At 49.3% G+C, this 17,961-nt stretch overlaps 1 protein-coding gene across 3 annotated transcripts in view; it reads left to right on the top strand.

Moving 5' to 3' along the window:
* The first annotated feature begins 1,234 nt into the window (after positions 1–1,234).
* LOC115640548 (trypsin-3-like) overlaps positions 1,235–17,961 on the top strand; it is a 38,786-nt gene continuing 22,059 nt past the window's right edge. Inside the window, exons 1-2 of one of the 3 annotated variants that reach the window (XM_030543397.1) lie at positions 1,235–2,149; positions 2,612–2,712. The gene's annotated coding sequence lies outside the window, so the exon portion shown is untranslated. Of the gene's footprint in view, positions 2,713–14,806; positions 14,833–17,961 lie in introns of those variants that run through there. The other 2 variants (XM_030543398.1, XM_030543399.1) reach the window with 2 other exon arrangements.

The raw sequence follows: 17,961 nt of genomic DNA, 5'->3' as shown, positions 1-17,961 counted from the left end.
TGTGGCTGGCTACTGACTCTCCCAATCAATTAGGCAAAGTAGCCCAATTAGGCAGCCTCCAACAGGCCAGCTGTGCTCATTAGGTTGCCTGGAGACTAGCTCTGCAGCAGGTCCTGACACTTACTGTGATAGGTTCAGTCACAAAGGCCCCCTTGAGACTGTCATCTGATGTGCTGAAACTACCTCTGAGCCCATTTTCTCTGCCAGCTTGGGACTCCAGAACCCTGCCTTGTTGAGCCAGCCATGCTAGCCTGCTGCAACACAGACCCAGGGTCTGACCCACACCCCCAAGAGCTGCAGACTTAACTGAAAACAGCTCGGTAAGTGCTCCTGTCTCCAGCACCCAGACACCCAGTTCCCAATGGGATTCAAACCCCAAATAAATCTGTTTTTATCTGTATAAAGCTTATACAGGGTAAACTCATAAATTGCCCTCCCTCTATAACACAGAGAGATATTCACAACTGTTTGCTTCCCCAGGTATTAATCACTTACTCTGGGTCAATTAATAAACAAAAAAGTGATTTTATTAAGTGTAAAAAAGTAGGGTTTAAGTGGTTCCAAGTAATAACAGACAGAACAAAGTAAATTACTAAGCAAAATAAAACAAAACACGCAAGTCTAAGCCTAATATATTAAGAAACTGAATACAAGTAAATCTCACCCTTAGAGATGGTCCAATAAGCTTCTTTCACAGACTAGACTCCTTCCTAGTCTGGGCCCAAACCTTCCCCTGGTACAGCCCTTGTTAGTTCCAGCTCAGGTGGTACCTAGGGGATTTCCATGACTACAGCCCCTTTGTTCTGCTCCACCCGCTTCTACACCTTTGGCACAAGGCAGGAATCCTTGGTCTCTCTGTGGGTTCCCACTCCTCCTTCTAAATGGAAAAGCACCAGCTTAAAGATGGATTCTAGCATCGTGTGACATGTTCACATGTCCTGTAAGCCCCCCTCCATTCCTCCAGGACTGGCCCGCACGCGTGCAGTGGAGGCTTTCAGGTAAACAGAGCCATCTACAACCAGTTGTCCTAGTCAATGGGAGCTGTCAAGATTCCAAGCCACCATTAATGGCCCACACTTCGCATAATTACAATAGCACTTCAGCGTTAAACTTTATATTTCTAGTTTCAGATCCAAGAATGATACATTCATACAAATAGGTTGAACACACTCAGTAGATTATAAGCGTTGTAACGATACCTTACAAGAGACCTTTTGCGTGAAGCATATTCCAGTTACATTATATTCACACTCATCAGCACATTTCCATAAAACATATGGAGGGCAACATCACGCGCTACTTATGAACTTACTGCTGGAGGCTTGGACACTGTCTGTGGGGGAGGCAGTATGTGTAAAATCCCTGTTTGTCTCTGGTTACACACCCTCCCAGTACTTTTAAATCCTATGATGTAATTTATAGATGTTCTTGCAAAGTTCTGGATCCGCAAGTGCCTGAAAACAGGTTGGGGTGTAGTATTGCTTACAGAATGCAGATAGCAATATCTGTTCAAGTGTAGGTGTCTTGGCATTTAGTCACCAGTGCCATGAGGCAGTGTGCCTCAGTTTTCCCTTCCACACAGCAGCGTAGGCCGATTATGCTTTTGCTGCTGTGCCAAGCTTCCAGCCTGTTTACAGGTATAAGCTGAAAACAACAGTCCCACAAGCACGTCTTGTCACCATTCCTAGCATGGACAAAAGTTTTTCCCACAAATCAGGTATGTCCCACATCTTTAAAGGTTATCCATTAGTATTAACTCCTTTGTCCTGACCCCTAGATGAAGTAGCAAAAGACACAAGATTAACAGCCAGCTTATGATGGACAGACTCTGTTCACGCAGCCTGACTTGCCCAGCATCCACTGTATTTCCCAATCCCTTTGTGTACCATGCTGGGGGCTCAGACACAGATTCTCCTGCCTCTCAGGAGAAGGCTCTCAATACGGGCGTGTGTTTGAGTTTCTGGCAAGGAAAGGGTGAACTGCAACCATGCCTGCCCTCGGCCCCTCCCTCTGGAATCTCTGTGTTGGACCCCACCCCCTTGAGAAGTTTCCCCAATGCAAAGTTTTCCTGCTGCCTACCTTGAAGAGGCAGTTTTCTCTCTTACAAGCATAGCAGGAACAACATCCTTCAATGGAGTGCTTTGGATTGGTAAGATTCCCCTCGGTCACCCCACTCTCTGTTCCCAAAAGGTCAGCTGGGGGGACTCTCCCCTCCAGGAGATCTGACCCCCAGTGTTCCCTTAAAACCTGATCCACAGGTGAGGGGTCTGGCATTTCAGATGCAGATCCTCCACCCTCCTCGTGGGGAAAAGCCTCCCTACAAATGTGGGCAGACTCCCCTGTCCCCTCTCACCTTCCATCTGGACTTTCCTCTCCGGGCCCCCCTCTGAGGCAGACACTCCTGTGTCCCCCAGAAGGGAATGTGACCCTGTGATAAATGAGGGAAGGTAACGCTCCCTTTTATGGACACCCAGACAGTTAGGCCCTTAACAGTAAAAAGTTACAGGAAGCTTAACCTGAGTTGGCACCTGACCAGGGGAACCAACAGGGAGGCTGCACCCTTTCAAATTTGAAAAATTGCTGGGTGTGGGTTTTTTGCTTTGTGTCTCAGACTGGAGAGAGGGGAAGGCAGCACCAAGCTGTAAGCTTTAAGCCAGGTGTGGAAATCATCAGCATCATACCTCGAAACTGCTCATTTGGAACCCCAGATACGTAAGTAGCACAGAAAAAGTTAAGACAGATGTGATTAGAAAACTTTCTGGTTGTTTTGGTTTGTGGATTCCTCTGTGCTAATCCCAGGTGCTTTTGTTTTGCGTGTACCCTTTAAACTGAACCCCCCCAAAATATTTTTGGTCTTTAATCCCTAAAGCCTGAATTTTCAGATGTTGTTTTTCTTTTTTAATAAAATTTACCTTTTAAAAAAAATCCTTTAATTCCAAAGTCCTTAGACAAGGGCTTGGTCTGTGCTCACATTGCTAAGGCAACTGATTGGTATTTTATTCTCAAGCTTCCCCAGGAAAGGGGGTGAAGAGACTGGGAGAGTTATTTGGGGGGGGAAATAGGGCTCCAAGTGACCGCTGAATATTTGTAAAAATCACTTGGTGGTGGCAGCAATATCTGTCCAAGGCAAAAAACTGTGCCTTGAAAAAGTTTTAACTTAAGCTGGTAGAAGATAAGCTTGGGGGGTCTTTCATGTGGGTCCCCACATCTGTACCCCAGAGTTCAGATCTGGGGAGGGGGGGGTATACCCTAACAAACACTAATCCAGTCATGGGCTACCAGCCAAGACAGACCCTTCACTGGCCAGCAAAATCCCCCCCTTTCCCTCAGGTTGGGCCTGCTCCCCGCTACAGAGCCCTTGGGGTCTGTTCCCACTGCAGTGGTCCCCAGAACCCCAACTTCCGTCTCTGGGATACATGTCTCTGTGCACCCCATGGCAGGACCCCTGCTGACCTGCAACTTCCTGTCAGTCAACAGCTGGGAAGGCCTCCCCTTGTTACAAGGTGGAACATCCCCCTCCCCCAGGGAGATGATCACAGACAGGAGCTGGCTCTATCCAGCCCTTCCTACAGGGACTTGCCTTGAGCCCAGGGGCTACAGGAACTGGTTTTGACCACCCTTTTCCCCAAAGTCGCATTCTCCACTGCTATAAAGGAATTAAAGAGACACTCTCCTATTCCTCCAGCGACTCCAGCCTCCCCCCTGGGGCTTTCAGCACAAGATTCCTTCTTGGGTGCTGGCTGGTGAGTCTTGTCCACATGCTCAGGGTTTAGCTGATCGCCATATTTGGGGTCGGGAAGGAATTTTCCTCCAGGGCGGATTGGCAGGGGCCCTGGAGGTTTTTCGCCTTCCCCTGCAGCGTGGGACACGGGTCGCTTGCTGGTGGATTCTCTGCAGCTTGAGGTCTTCAAACCAGTTTTGAGGATTTCAATAATTCGGTCCTGGGTTAGGGGTTGTTATAAAATTGGATGGGTGGGGTTCTGTGGCCTGCCTTGTGCAGGAGGTCAGACTAGATGATCAGATTGGTCCCTTCTGACCTATGAGTCTATGAGTCTATGAGACAGATTCTGCCACATCAAAAAATAATAATAATAATAATTTCCCAATAGAAACAGTGCAAAATTGTGTGCCAGCGCTGCACCGTTCAGCCTGCTAGCCACCAGTTTCCATGTGTACCTTAGCTAAAGGTGCAAGGATGTTGTTACCTCTGAACAATTCAAATTCTGCCATTTTTTTCTGGTAACAAATCCTTCTTCTGGATCAAATCTCTCCTGGTCACAGAAATTTCTGCACCAGTGTCTCTCCAGCCTTGGAGCACTTTGCCATTAAGCTTAACAGCATGCATATGCTCACTGCTTGGTTGTGCAGAAGCAACCTTTACAAATCCTGTGTGATAAGAGGCAGTGGCCTGGGATACCCCTGTGCTCTGGGAAGCAGCAGTTTCATGTGTTACCTGCTGCCTGTTCCCACTTAGCCTCGGACATTTATTCCTCAGGTGCTCAGTGGACTTACAATGATAGCACCTCTTGGGCTCCTCTGCTTGTACAGGAGATTTGGGACAAGTAATAGGGGAATGGGGGGGAGGTGAACGCCCAGACGCCTTTTTCTCACGGGTAAAACAGTGATTCCGCTTTCCATGAACCCTATATCCTTCTGCCAGTGGTTTATGGTTAATTGCAGCTTGTGACTGTTCGAAAGAGTCTGCAAACCCAGCTAATTCACCCACAGAACCTACCTTTTTGTCCCACAAACACTGTTTTACATCATCACTGTACATATTCAGGAACTGTTCTCGAGTAACCAAATCACACATTTCTTCCAAGCTTGTAATGCCTTTTCCCCTCACCCCTGTGTCTAACAAATCTTTCATTTCATTTACATAGGCCACATTACTTAATTCAGATCCCCTCTTAAGACTCCTGAATTTCACCCTGTGGGTTTCAGATGTAACCTGGAACTCTTTCAAAACCAGTTCCTTAAATTTACCACCGTTTGAAGCATCAGCAATAGGCATCTTATTAAATATGTCCAAAGCTCTCCCAGTCGATTTTGCAACCAAAGTGGTCATCTTCTCATCTTCAGGAATTGAAAAGAGAGTGCAGTGTCTTTCAAAGGTGTTGAAATATTCAGCAATATCACTGGATTCATCATACTGCGGACACAACTGCTCCCATTTATGGATTTTTGGGGAAGTGGGGCCAGCTTCTGGAGGGTTTTGCCTCTTCTACTTCATTACAGCCAGTTCATGCTTCTGAGTCTCAATTTGGGCCTGTATTTCTCGGTCTTTTAATCCCAGGGCTAGCTGCCTCTCCCTTTCCTTGTCCTCCTGGGCAGCTTTCTGGGCTTCAAGCTCTTTTTCTTTTAAGCCCATGGCTCTTTTGTGAGCAGCTTCCTCCCTGGCTGCCTCTGCTTCTTTGAGCCTCATCTGAAACTCACGGTCCTTTGCCTTCTCTTCTGCTCCCAGTCTGGCCAGCTCTAGTTTTGCAGCTTTCTCACTGGTAGTCATTTTCCTGCTTTCTTGTGCTTATTTCCCTCACCCGAAATAAACAAACCGAAAATAACAAACCAGTAACCACTTTGTCTGTTCTCCAGCCACCACACTCAAAACTCACTTACAGTCACTACCAGTGTCTCAAAACAATCAGCTGTGCACAGATCCTGCCGACTACGCCACTGTGATGGGTTCGGTCACAGGGACCCTCTTGGGACTGTCACCGGATGTGCTGAGACTACCTCTGAGCCCGTTTTATCTGCTAGCTTGGGCCTTCAGAACCCTGCCCAAGCTAGCAGATAAAACGCAACAGAGACCCAGGGTCTGAACCACACCCTCAAAGCTGCAGACTGAACTGAAAACAGCTCAGCAAGTGCTCCTGTCTCTAGTACCCAGACACCCAGCTCCCAATGGGATCCAAACCTCAAATAAATCCATTTTACTCTGTATAAAGCTTATACAGGGTAAACTCATAAATTGCCCTCCCTCTGTAACACTGACAGAGAGTATCAGAGGGGTAACCGTGTTGGATCTGTAAAAAGCAACATAGAATCCTGTGGCACCTTATAGACTAACAGATGTATTGGAGCAAAAGCTTTCATAGGTGAATACCCACTTGATCAGATGCAAGAACACCCACTTGACAAAGTGGATATTCACCCACAAAAGCTTATGCTCCAATACATCTGTTAGCCTATCAGCGGCGCAGCGGGGGCCAAGGGCTAAGACAGGCTCTCTGCCTGCACTAGTTCCGTGTGGCTCCTGGAAGTGGCCACCAGGTCCCTTCAGCATCTGGGCAGCCAGAAAGGCTCCACGTGCTGCCCTAGCCCTGAGTGCCGGCTCCGCAGTTCCCATTGGCTGAGAACCATGGCCAATGGGAGCTGTGGGGGCGGTTCCTGTGGGTGCGAGGGCAGCTCATGAAGCCTCCCCTGCTGCCAATGCATCTAGGGGCTGCAAGGACCTGATGTTCACTTCCCAGGAGCCATGGTAACCACTGCCAGGACCTCCTCCCATACCCCAACACCTTGCCCCAGCTGAATTCCCTCCCAAAGGCCGCACCTTCCCCCAACACCTGAACCCCTGCCACAGCCCCCTCCTGCACCCCAAAAACCCAAATATGGCCCCACCCCAGAGCTGACACTCCCAGTCATAGATCACACCCCTTCCCACACCTTAACCCCTATCCCAGCCTGGAGCCCCTTTCTTCACCCCAAACCACTCATCTCCAGTCCCACCCAGAGTCCACAACCCCAGCTGGAGCCCACACTCCCTCCCACACCCCTGCTCTGGCCCAGAGCCATCTCCCACATGCTGAACCCCTCATTTCTGGCCCCACCCAGAGCCTACACCCCCAGCTCAGAGCCCATACCCCCCCACATTCCAGCCCCCTGCCCCAGCCCGGCGCCCTCTCCTGTACCCCAAACTTCTCATCCCCAGCCCTACCCCAGAGCCTGCACCCCCAACCAGAGCCCTCACCTCCCTCCTACATCCCAACCACCTGCCCCAGCCCAGTGAGGGTGTGGGAGGGTGAGCGATGGAGGAAGAGGGGATGCAGCGAGTGGGGGTGGGGCCTCAGAGAAGGGGCAGGGCAGGGGAGCCTCAGGAGTGGGGTGGGGCAAGGGTGTTCGGTTTTGTTCAATTAGAAAGTTGACAACCCTACTAGCTAGCAATAACCAAATTACAATGATTTGGACATGTCTGCATGCATATTTATTTGTTTTTCCTAAACCAAATAAAGTATTTTAGGGAAAAGTGTGAGAGTGGCCAAGTCTGAGGCCACCAAAAAATGTGTCCTGAGAACCCCTGATCTAGACCATCCTTGACAGGTGTTTGTCCAACCTGGTCTTAACAATCTCCAGTGATGGAGATTCCACAACCTTCCTAGGCAATTTATGCCAGTGCTTAACCACTGAATGTTAGGAAGTTTTTCCTAATGTCCAACCTAAACCTCCCTTGCTGCAGTTTAATCCCATTGCTTCTTGTCCTACCCTCAGAGATTAAGGAGAACAATTTATTACCCTCCTCTTTATGACAACCTTTCATGTACTTGAAAACTGTTCTCATGTCCCCTCTCAGTCGTCTCTTCTCTGGACTAAACAAACCCAAATGTTTCAATCTTTCCTCCTCGATCATAAGCCGACCCTATATTTCAGGAGTTGGCAAACTTTGGCTCCTGACCATCAGGGTAAGCCGCTGGCAGGTCGGGACATTTTGTTTACTTGGAGTGTCTGCAGGCATGGAGCCTCTCAGCGGCGAACCGCAGCCACAGGGAGTTGAGGGGCTCCATGCCTGCAGACTCTCCGGGTAAACAAACGACAATGTATTAGATATTCAATTCCATGATGCCATAGAGTTTAAAATCATCAGATTTTGGTGTCGACCGTTTATAAGCCGACTCCCACGCTTTCATGCGTCACTTTTTTATCAGAAATATGCCTCATATGAACGAGTGTCTTGCTGACACCACTCCTGCTTATACATCCCAGAATGGTGTTTGCTTTTTATGCAATGGTGTTACATTGTTGACTCTTATGTAGCTTGTGATCCACCCAGATCCCTTTCTGCCGGACTCCTTCCTAGACAGGCCTTTCCCATTTTGTATTTCTGCAATGGGTTGTTCCTTCCTCAATGTTGTGCTTTGCATTTGTCCTTATTGAATTTCATCCTATTTACTTCAGACCATTTCTCCAGTGTGTCCTGATCATTTTGAATTCTGACCCTGTGCTCCAAAGTACTCGTAACCCATCCCCACGTGGTATCGTCCGCAAACTTTCTCTGTGTTCTCCCTATGCCATTATTCAAATCATTGATGAAGAAATTGAACAGGACCAAACCAGGACTGATCCCCCAGGGACCCCACCCGTGATGCCCTTCCAGTTTGTCTGTGAACCACTGATAACGACTCTCTGAGTCAGCTTTTCCAACCAGTTGTGCACCCACCTCATAATAAGCTGGTCTAGGCAGTTCCATTATAATCAGTGGTGATGTTGGATGATTGGAGATGTGTAGAATAATTGCCACAAAAACAATTCAAGGGCTGGAGAAATGGTCTGACAGTGAGAGACTTGCTGAGAAGTGCTCAGTCTGCTTAGCTCAGTGTGTTTCTCAAGGACCGGTCCGCGGCAGCCTCCTTGCCACTCACTGAAATCTCCCTGACACAGGTTGGAAAGGCAGCAAGCTGGTCCCTGGTATCAGAGGCGTTGACTTCCCCAATTCCCGGGGGGGAGCTCGACCCCCGCTCTGCTCCACGCCCACCCCCCTCCACCCTTCCCCCAAGCCCTCACCTCTGCCCTGCCTCTTCCCACCCCTACACCATCCCGTTCTGCCCCCTCCCCCACCTCTTCTTGCCCCCACTCCTCCCCCCATGTGTCTCCTGCACGCCACTGAACAGCTGATCGCAGTGGGCAGGAGGCACTGGGGGGTGGAGAAGGAGCTGATCCGCGAGGCTGCCGGTGGGTGCCGAGTGTGACGTTGCACTCCACGTGTTTGATGGAAATATGCCTATGAGTGTGACTATAATGTAACTGGAATATGCTTTATGCAAAAGGTTTCTTGTAAGGTATCGCTACAAAGTTTATAATCTACTAAGTGATTAATATCTGAGGGAGCAAACAGCTGGGCATATCTCTCTATCAGTGTTATAAAGGGTGAACAATTTATGAATTTACCCTGTATAAGCTTTATACAGAGTAAAATGGATTTATTTGGGATTTGGATCCCGTTGGGAATTGGGTGTCGGGGTGCTGGAGATAGGTGACCTGAGCAGTTTTTGGTTAAAGCCTGCAGCTTTTGGGGGCATGGACCAGACCTGGGTCTGTGTTGCAGCAGGCTAGCATGTCTGGCTCAACAAGGCAGGGTTCTGGAGTCCCAAGCTGGCAGGGAAAATGGCCTCAGAGGTAATTCCAGCACATCAAGTGACAGTCCCAAGGGAGAATCTGTGACCAAACCCGTCACACTGAGCACCTGCTATTTTTTTCCGTGGGTGCTCAGCTCTGGTTAGCTGATCACAAAGATCAAAAAGTGATGATTTATGGTAACTAGGTACCTTTTGGGGGGGTGGTGGAAATACAGGGTACTTGAATGATAGAGGACAGAAGTTCAAACTGTTTAGCTTCACAAGGAGAAGATTCCGAAGTAACGTGATCCCCGTCTATAAGTACCTACGTGGGGAACAAATATTTAATAACAGGATCTTCGCTCTAGCCAAGGAAGGTCAAACACCATCCCTTGGCTGGAAGTTGAAGCCAGACATATTCAACTTAGAAATACATTTCAAATATTTACCAGCACAGGTGATCGATCATTGGAACAAACACTGTGTGGAAGTAGTGAATTGTCCATTTCTTGGTATTTCACAAATCAAATCTTTTGCATCCTGAATAATGTCTTACATTTTTTACAAAAAAAACCCTCCTAAAATTCGAAACATAAAATGCTGCTCAACCACTACTACCTCCAAACCCATAAAACCTCAGTATAAAAATATTTTTTAAAAAAATCTTTAAAAAGCCCACTGCCATTTCTCCCCTGGCCAGAAATAATTCCCCTGGCGCATCCTTTTTAATCGTCAAATGGGGTGGAGTAATTGTAAAAATAATTTACTCTAAATGTCCAGTGGGTGGGTCCGTACTCCATTGTAAATCACACCCCCCACCCCCAACAGCGTACCAGCTTTAGCAACCAAGCAAACTAAAATAAGTGCATGCCAATCAGCTCACAACATATGTTTGTTTCTCCCTAAATTTCTGGTCATAGCATCACATGGCTCGGTTATAAACCAGCCACCTACCTAAACTCTCCTGGTTTCCAGCTGTCCATAAAATTATCTAAAAAACAATAATAAGAATTAAAAGAAAAAAACCACCCCTCCAAAGGCTCTCTCTGTCTCAAGCTGCTAATAAAGCCCAAACCATCATGTAGCACAAGGCTACAAACAAACAAAAAAGTCTGAAAAACAGCGCATAATCCAAATAAACACAGCAGGACCACAGCAAAATACCTGGTGGGTGGTCCCAACCCTCCCTTAAATCCCATAGAAACAAACCCTGTTCCTCCTAGAATGGCCTAAAATGAAAATAATATAAAAAGCACTTTGGCAAGTAATAGCAATCCCTAAATGCAATATTATTGTAACCACCTACTAAACCAAGCAAACAACACCCAAAACAAAAGCTAAAAAAAGCTATAAAAAACCCTCATAATTTAAAAAAAAAAATTTCATCCACGCCTCAGTTTCCCCATGTATGTTGTTCATGTATGTTAACAAAACAAAGCAACAATAGCAAAAGCCCCGAAACACCCTAAACAAAAGTGGTAAAACCGCTCTTGCTGCTTCAGGCCTGCAAAATCCTCTTTCATTGTAATACAACATTTTTTCTGGGTATTTTCCAAAAGCGGCCACCGGCTGAAAGCTCCAGCTCCCCTAGCTCTGCATATCACCACCCCAGTTAGGTCCCAAATAAAATTAACCCAAAAAAGCTCCGTACCCCGGCAGGCAGCACCACACAGGACAATGTTACGTCCCATTGTCTCACCAGCGGTGGTAGCAAATTTTACCAGCCACCAAATAAAAGGCAGCCATTCAACGCTAAATCCTCCTGAATGCCACCTTGGGAGCTTTAAACATTTACCTGCCCCTAACACGCTTCCAGGTCCCAGCCTTTCTTCCCAATTGTACTGGGGGGGGGGGCACCCTCCAACTTGCTCTCTCAGGGATACAGTGTCCTTGTCCCACCCCCAAAAGGAAACCCTAATGGGCTCCTTGTGCATAACACGGTCCTCAAAATCTCACCGCATTATAGGTGAGACCGTGTTATATCAAATTTGCTTTGCCCCCTTGTTCCTCATTCCCTGACCGCTCCCCCCAGAGACTCCCAGGACCCCACCCCTTATCCAACTCTCATGTCCCCTGACGGCTCCGACCCCTATCCACCCCGTCCCTCCGCCCCCGACAGGCACTTACCGGCGGCGGTGGGAAACGGAGCAGCCCGGCCCCAGCCAGCTCCACCCTACCAGCTCCCAGCTGTGGCGCTCCGCTTCCCGCCACAGGTGAGCGGAGGAAGGTTGGGGAAAGGACGCCCCCTTGCACTCACCTGCCCGGCGGGAAGTGGAGCGACACAGCTGGGAGCTGGCGGAATGGAGCTGGCTGGGGCTGGGCTGCTCTGCTTCCCACCGTTACTGGTGAGTGCGGGGAGGATCCCTTCTCCCAAGTGCCCACCCCTGAGCGACACGGCTGGGGCGAGGGAAGCAGAGTGAGCTTCTCTCGGACCCCTGCTAATCCCCTGGGCCACACTTGGACTGCGGGGCCCCCAAAAGTGCTCCCTCCCAGCTCCTGCCCCCCAGACTCTTGGGGGGAGAGCCCCTGACCGCCCCCGAGACCCTCTGCCCCTTATTGAACCTCTCAGCCCCGGCCTGGCCCTGCTCAGAGCAGCGTGTCAGAGCTTTACCGCTTTGTATGCGAACCCACGTTATATTGGGGTAGAGGTGTAAAACAATTAAAAACAGCCATAAAACTGGTCATAAGTGCAAATCTCACCCACCAACAGTGGCCACTGCCATCCTCAAACAAACTGACAAAATGGCCCTCCACATGCAAAACGCCTTACAAAAACAAATTAAATCCATAATTAAAGCCCAAAACCAACCGACATTAAATTCGGTGTGCTCCCAGCTCCAACAATATGTAACCCAACAAATCTATAGCCCAGGCATGCTATATTGCTATATATATAAAAGGCCAATGGTAACCCTAGCCACCGTGTCAAAAAAAGGGTAAAACCCAAATTGGTGACCCCTCACAACAAAATGTTGATTTGGGATCAAGGTGGAGACCGTTCCAGGCCCAAGGACTCCCTCCCTCAGGCGGTCCCATGGGAAGACAGATCAGCATTGAGTGCTGCTAACGCGGTTGTGAGCATCGCAAGGCATTTTGGGGATGGAGGGAGGAAGGTCAAAGGTGTAAGTGTAGAATGGAAGGTTCCCTTGCAGGGAGCGAGAGGCCAAGAGGGGGAAGGAGGAGAAGAGCAGAGAATGGGTTAACCTGATACTCCAGCTCACTTAGTCAAAAGATAAAACACCGACTCTGGCCCAAGGCCGCAGCTCACAGCCAACCCTTAGCTGCCTGCCAAGAAAGAGGGGGGCCTGGATTTCCACCCCTTGCCCCAACCAGCCATAAGAAAGGGGTATCCAGCTAAACAAGCCTCAAAGGGAGCCCAAAACAAACAATACAGCAAAGGCCAACACGGGAGAAAACAAAGTCCCGCCGGTGTGTCTGGAGCCGGTGGGTTTTGAAAAAGTTGAGGAAACCACTGAAAGCCAGTTTGGACTGGTACAAAAAAGCATCAGGAGCAGAGGTCCCTAAACAAAACACCCCCAAAGAGAAGCCAGGACTTAAAACCCTCCTAAGAGCTGGAGCAACTCGGAGATTACAGCGGACTCCAAATGACCTGGGCCCAGGACAAAACTCCCGTCCCCCTGTTCTTGCATTACACTCAGGCTTGGCCAGCCGTGGGTAAAACGTGTGAGAGTATGAAAATGGGTTAGGGCTTGGAGCACTAACGCTTTCTTCCTTCCTCTGAGAGACGTGGAGAGCACCCATCCCTCTCCACTGTTCTGTTATTATTTTATTAATAAAGCTTTACAATTTAAACCCTTGGTGTGTTTTGTCATCTCCTCCCCCAACAATCCTGTGGCCTCAGCCCAATCTCCTGACGCCTCAGGCAGATTGGTAACTAAAATCTGTCACAATAATGCTGCGGAGGAGGAGAACACTCATCCCCTACCCCAGGTAGATCCTGGCAGCGTCAGAGAGCTTCTGCAGAATGAAATAATCCTCCATCAGCTCACCCACCCTTGGAAAGGTGAATCGCTCCTGGGTGGCTTGCCTGTGTCCTTTACTCGTAGGGTCACCCCTTTTTGCCCTGAGCCCCTCACCGAGATCTGCGGCCTGGCAGGGTCATTCCTGTCAGGAGTCTGGCCTGTGCTTGGAGGAATCTCGTTGACTCCCAGAAATACGTCCCCACAGGCGTGTTCTCTTGAGTGCAGCAAGCAGTTCCGTAGTTCTAAAATCCCCACACCTGTCCCTCCAGCAGGCCCTTTGCCCAAAAATCTCTGCCTCTCTGCTTCCACCCACAGTCCCACCTGCAGCTTCTGCTCCTGGCTTCCTGCTTCCCACATGCACAGGCTGCAGCCGATCGCCTCGCCCCCATGTTGGCTACCAGAGAAACCCTTCAACCCACATGGCTCAGCTCTGAGCCACCATGGATCTTGGGTGGTAACTTCCTTTGCATGCAGCTCTCTCTGCACCATAATGGGGTTTGATTTCTCCTTCCATTGAGCCTGAAGCAGGGAGTTTGGGGCAGCCACTGGCTTAGCAGGTCCTGTGACTGACTTTGGATCCAATATCCCACTGAGCCAGCCATTTCAGCATAACATGAGCACAGAGCTGAGCTCTCCAAACTTTGCTCTTTATAGCCAAGAGACAATGTGACCAAATGGATAGCACACCAGGCTGGGCCTTCAGAGGCCTGAGTTTTAGTGCCAGTTCTTCCACTGGCCTGCTGTGGATCACGTCACTTGTCTGTGACTCAGTTTCCCCCCCTGGCAAATAGGGTAATGATACTGAACTCCTTTGTACAGTGCTTAGAGATCTCTGGGTGGAAAGTCCTAGATAAGTATTTATTAATGACGCTGGGTGGGAAATCTGGTCTGTTTCCCAAGTATAAATTTTCAAAGGAAAAACATTTCCCACTGGGGAATTCCAGGTTTCCTACGGGCAGTCTAGAAACCTGGGGAAATGGGTGGCTTTCCACATTTTTGGAGTGTTTTCCTCCAGGGGGAAAAAAGAAAATGTTTGGGGAAAACTCCCACTTTTCACTTTTGAAACACCCTCCTGGTCAGATGATAACTACAGCTGGTGACGAAACCTGCCGATGGAACAGTTTTCTGTTGAAAGGTGGGGAGGGGAGACCCAGCATTTCAAAATGGAAAGATGTCAGAAACACCCTCAAACTAACCCTTCCCCCCAACATTTTTTTTCTCTTTTGAAAACTATTCTGGAAAACGAAAAATTTCATCGAAAATGAACTTTTTTCTACAAAAAATCTAATAGAAAAAAATCATTTTTGTTCAACTATCGCTACATAAAAATCCCTTCCTTCCAGGGGTGAGTTAAGTCCATAAATATCCAGGAGATGATCTTGCCACTGTGGTGATGCGGGTCGCACATGAGCATTTAGCCAGCCCTGTCCTGGGATCCTTTTCTTTATCTGACCCCCAATCACCAGGGCATCTGGACACCTCACGATCTTCCTTCCCAGCTGCGTCTCGCACCCTTTGCTAAGGTAGGTGGCTGCCAGGCATGCTTTACAGCTGGAAAGCAACCATAAGTGTTTGGTATGACAGTGGGTGAATCACTCCAGGTGGCTTCTGAAAAGAGTGACTCATGGCAGCAATGCGGATGGTGAAAGAGGCCGTGTTGCCAGGCAGCGTTTGAGATGAGTGGATCTTGGCCTGCTGATGACGGTGGATACCGAACTAATGTTGGAACCCGAGACTTCTTGGCCTGTGGTTGGGTAACCTGTTGGAACGCACCTATATGCCCATAGGATTGGGTCACTGAGTCCAGATTCCAGATGGGGGTTTGGTCTAGTGGTTAGATCATGAGAGGGCTGGAGGTCAGGACTCCTGTCTGCCATTCCCGGCTCTGGGAGGTGAGCTGGGTCTAGTGTGCTAGAGCAGGGGGCTAGGGGTTCAGGACTCCTGGGTTCTGTCCCCAGATCTGAGTGGGGTCTAGTGCATTAGAGCACAAGGGGCTAGGTATCAGACTCCTGGGTTCCATCCCTGGCTTGGGAAGGGGCATAAGGTCTAGTGGTTGGAGCATTGGGGACTCCCTGACTACTCCACATCTCCCATGATGCACCATGTGGCCCAGCCAGCCAGTGGTGCACCGTAGGAGTTGTAGCCCAGCCAAGGACTCCAGCTCCCACAAGAGAATGAGGGTGTGACACGAACTACAACTCCCATAAGGCACCTTGGGAAGATGCACTTTAATGTTTACATTATAATTTGCGTGGTGGACAATGCAAATATTGGAACACAACGCGTGGAAAAGGTCGATTTCACAGAAACCACTTTTTTCTGCTCCAAAAATGGCTTTGATGGAAAATTCCCCTCCAGCTCCAGTTCTGATTTTAAATCCCTGCCTGCAACCGTAACTAAAGTTGGAGTACAGCCCTCTCCTCCCACTGAGTTTGACACCCTTAATCTAGTGACATTTAAGCTACTCACAATCACTTGCAGAAGCAGCTGGAAAATTGCAGGAGGAGCAATTCCAGGTGCCTTCACTAGGAGGCATTGCCTCTGTGAGAGGACAGGTGCTAGCAGATGTAGATTCACAGCGTAGGTGTAGGTTTCCTTAGGGAACCAGGGAGGAAAGAGTGGGGAAGAGAAGAGGCAGCTTTGGGAGAGGTGATGAAATGATGACTTTACAGATCTCCATCTGTAGATCTCAAAGTACTTTACACCAGAGGGTCAATATCATTATCCTAATGGGGAAACTGAGGCTCGGGGGGACAAAGTGACTTGACAGAGGTCAGTATCAGAGCCAGGAATTGAATCCAGCTCTCCTGAGAAGAATTTTTTGGGGCAAAAAAAAAAAAATGCAGATTCAGGTCGACCGCACCATCTTGCGAATTCATGTCCGTTTCACTGAATCGCTTTGGCGGGGGAAATAACAGACCTTACACACGTTCCATTTTTGGCATTTCTAAACCAAACCGTTCCATGGTTTGGAGTCAAAATGCCTTTTCTTTCAAAATCACCTTCAGATTCATTTTTGACAACAGTTTGAAAATCTTTCAAACGAGCTGAAATCGTTTCATTCGACCCGAAATGATTTTTTTTTCAACATTTAGATTGGCTGAAAATGTTGAAACATTTTGTTGTTGGGCCAACCTAAAATTAATCCCCCCCCCCAACTTTTTCAGAATGGTTAGAGAACCAAAAACTCCATTCTTTGCCCCATTCTGCTCTTGTGTACCTAATCGCTAGGCAGTCCTGCCTTCCCTCCGCGCCCAGGCCAGTATGACTCATGTAATCCCTTGACAAGGTGCATCCTTGCGACACTGCTGCTAGGACGAGAACTAGGATAACACCCAACTGCAAAGCACTCAGCGTAAGCTGATTGTAGCAGGGTGTTGGGGCAAAAGCACCTAATTAGCCCCTGCCCAGTAAGCTCCAATCAGGGGAAGCTGATGGGGGCTGCTGGAAAAGGCGTGATGCCGGCCTGAGGATTGGCAACACCTGCTGGCCTGACAAGCCAAGGGCTAAAAAGGCTGGGAGAGAGTCGGGAGGGGGAGGCACCCAGGGAGAAGTCAGTCAGGGAGGGAACTGGAGGACTCCCAGCTGAAGACTGCCTCTGCCTGTAAAGGAGATGACCAATCCTGCAAGACTTGTCTATAAATAGACACTGGTGGTGGGATAATCTTAAGTGAATAAAGACCCGGGTGTTGCACAATGCCAAAGCCTCTCTGAGCCTTAGTGGGGGAAGCAAGCGGGCCCCAGGGGGAGGGGCAGGTCGTGGACCCTGTGACACTGGGGTGACCAGACAGCAAGTGTGAATTGGGACAGGGACTGGGAGTAATAGGAACCTATATAAGAAAAAGCCCCAAAATCGGGTCTGTCCCTATAAAATCAAGACACCTGGTCTCCCAATGTGACACTGATGTGCATGCAGGATGCGTGGGGAAATCGGCCACCCGGCTACTCACTGGGCTCTGCACCATTGTTCCATTGCACAGCCAGCGTGGGCATCGGCAAGTGGCGAGTGGAAAAGATCAGCCTCAGCGTGGACCATGGGGGAGGGATCCATTGGCCAAGGGTGTGATGGGACACAGTTTCCTTTCCGAGGTTTGCAAGCAGGGCCAGCTCGAACTTTTTTGCCGCCCCAAGCAAAAAAAAAAATAAGCGCCACTCTGCCATAACAACCCCCCCCCCGAGCACCGCGCTGCCCCACTGAAAACCCCCCGAGCGCCGTGCTGCACCGCCAAAACAACCCCCCCAAGCACCGCCCCGCTGGGCTGTAACAACCCCCCCAAGCGCCTCCTCACTGCACTGTAACAACCCCCCCAGTGCCACCCCGCCCCACCGAAGCAACCCTCCCGAGCACCATGCCAGCATAACACCCCCCCCGAGCGCCGCCCCGCCACCCGAAGATTGGCCGCCGCTTGCAAGGTGCCACCTCAAGCACGTGCTTGGTCGGCTGGTGCCTGGAGCCAGCCCTGTTTGCGGGCTCATACGTGAATCAACCTTCTGGAAGAGCTCCAGGTTAGGAATGCTGCAGCAGAGCTAATTAGAGCCAATTACAAGGTAATTACCCAGCCCTGGCATGAAAGGTCTGGTCGAACCAGCTGGGAACAACCCTGCCCAGTGACTGGTTTGCTCCTCTACTTCTGGGAAGCTTTGAGCTGTCA

This window comes from Gopherus evgoodei, unplaced genomic scaffold (genome assembly GCF_007399415.2).
Source record: "Gopherus evgoodei ecotype Sinaloan lineage unplaced genomic scaffold, rGopEvg1_v1.p scaffold_31_arrow_ctg1, whole genome shotgun sequence".
Taxonomy (NCBI): domain Eukaryota; kingdom Metazoa; phylum Chordata; order Testudines; family Testudinidae; genus Gopherus; species Gopherus evgoodei.
Note: the sequence above shows the minus strand (reverse complement) of the source record. Positions and strands in the feature narration are given on the sequence as shown.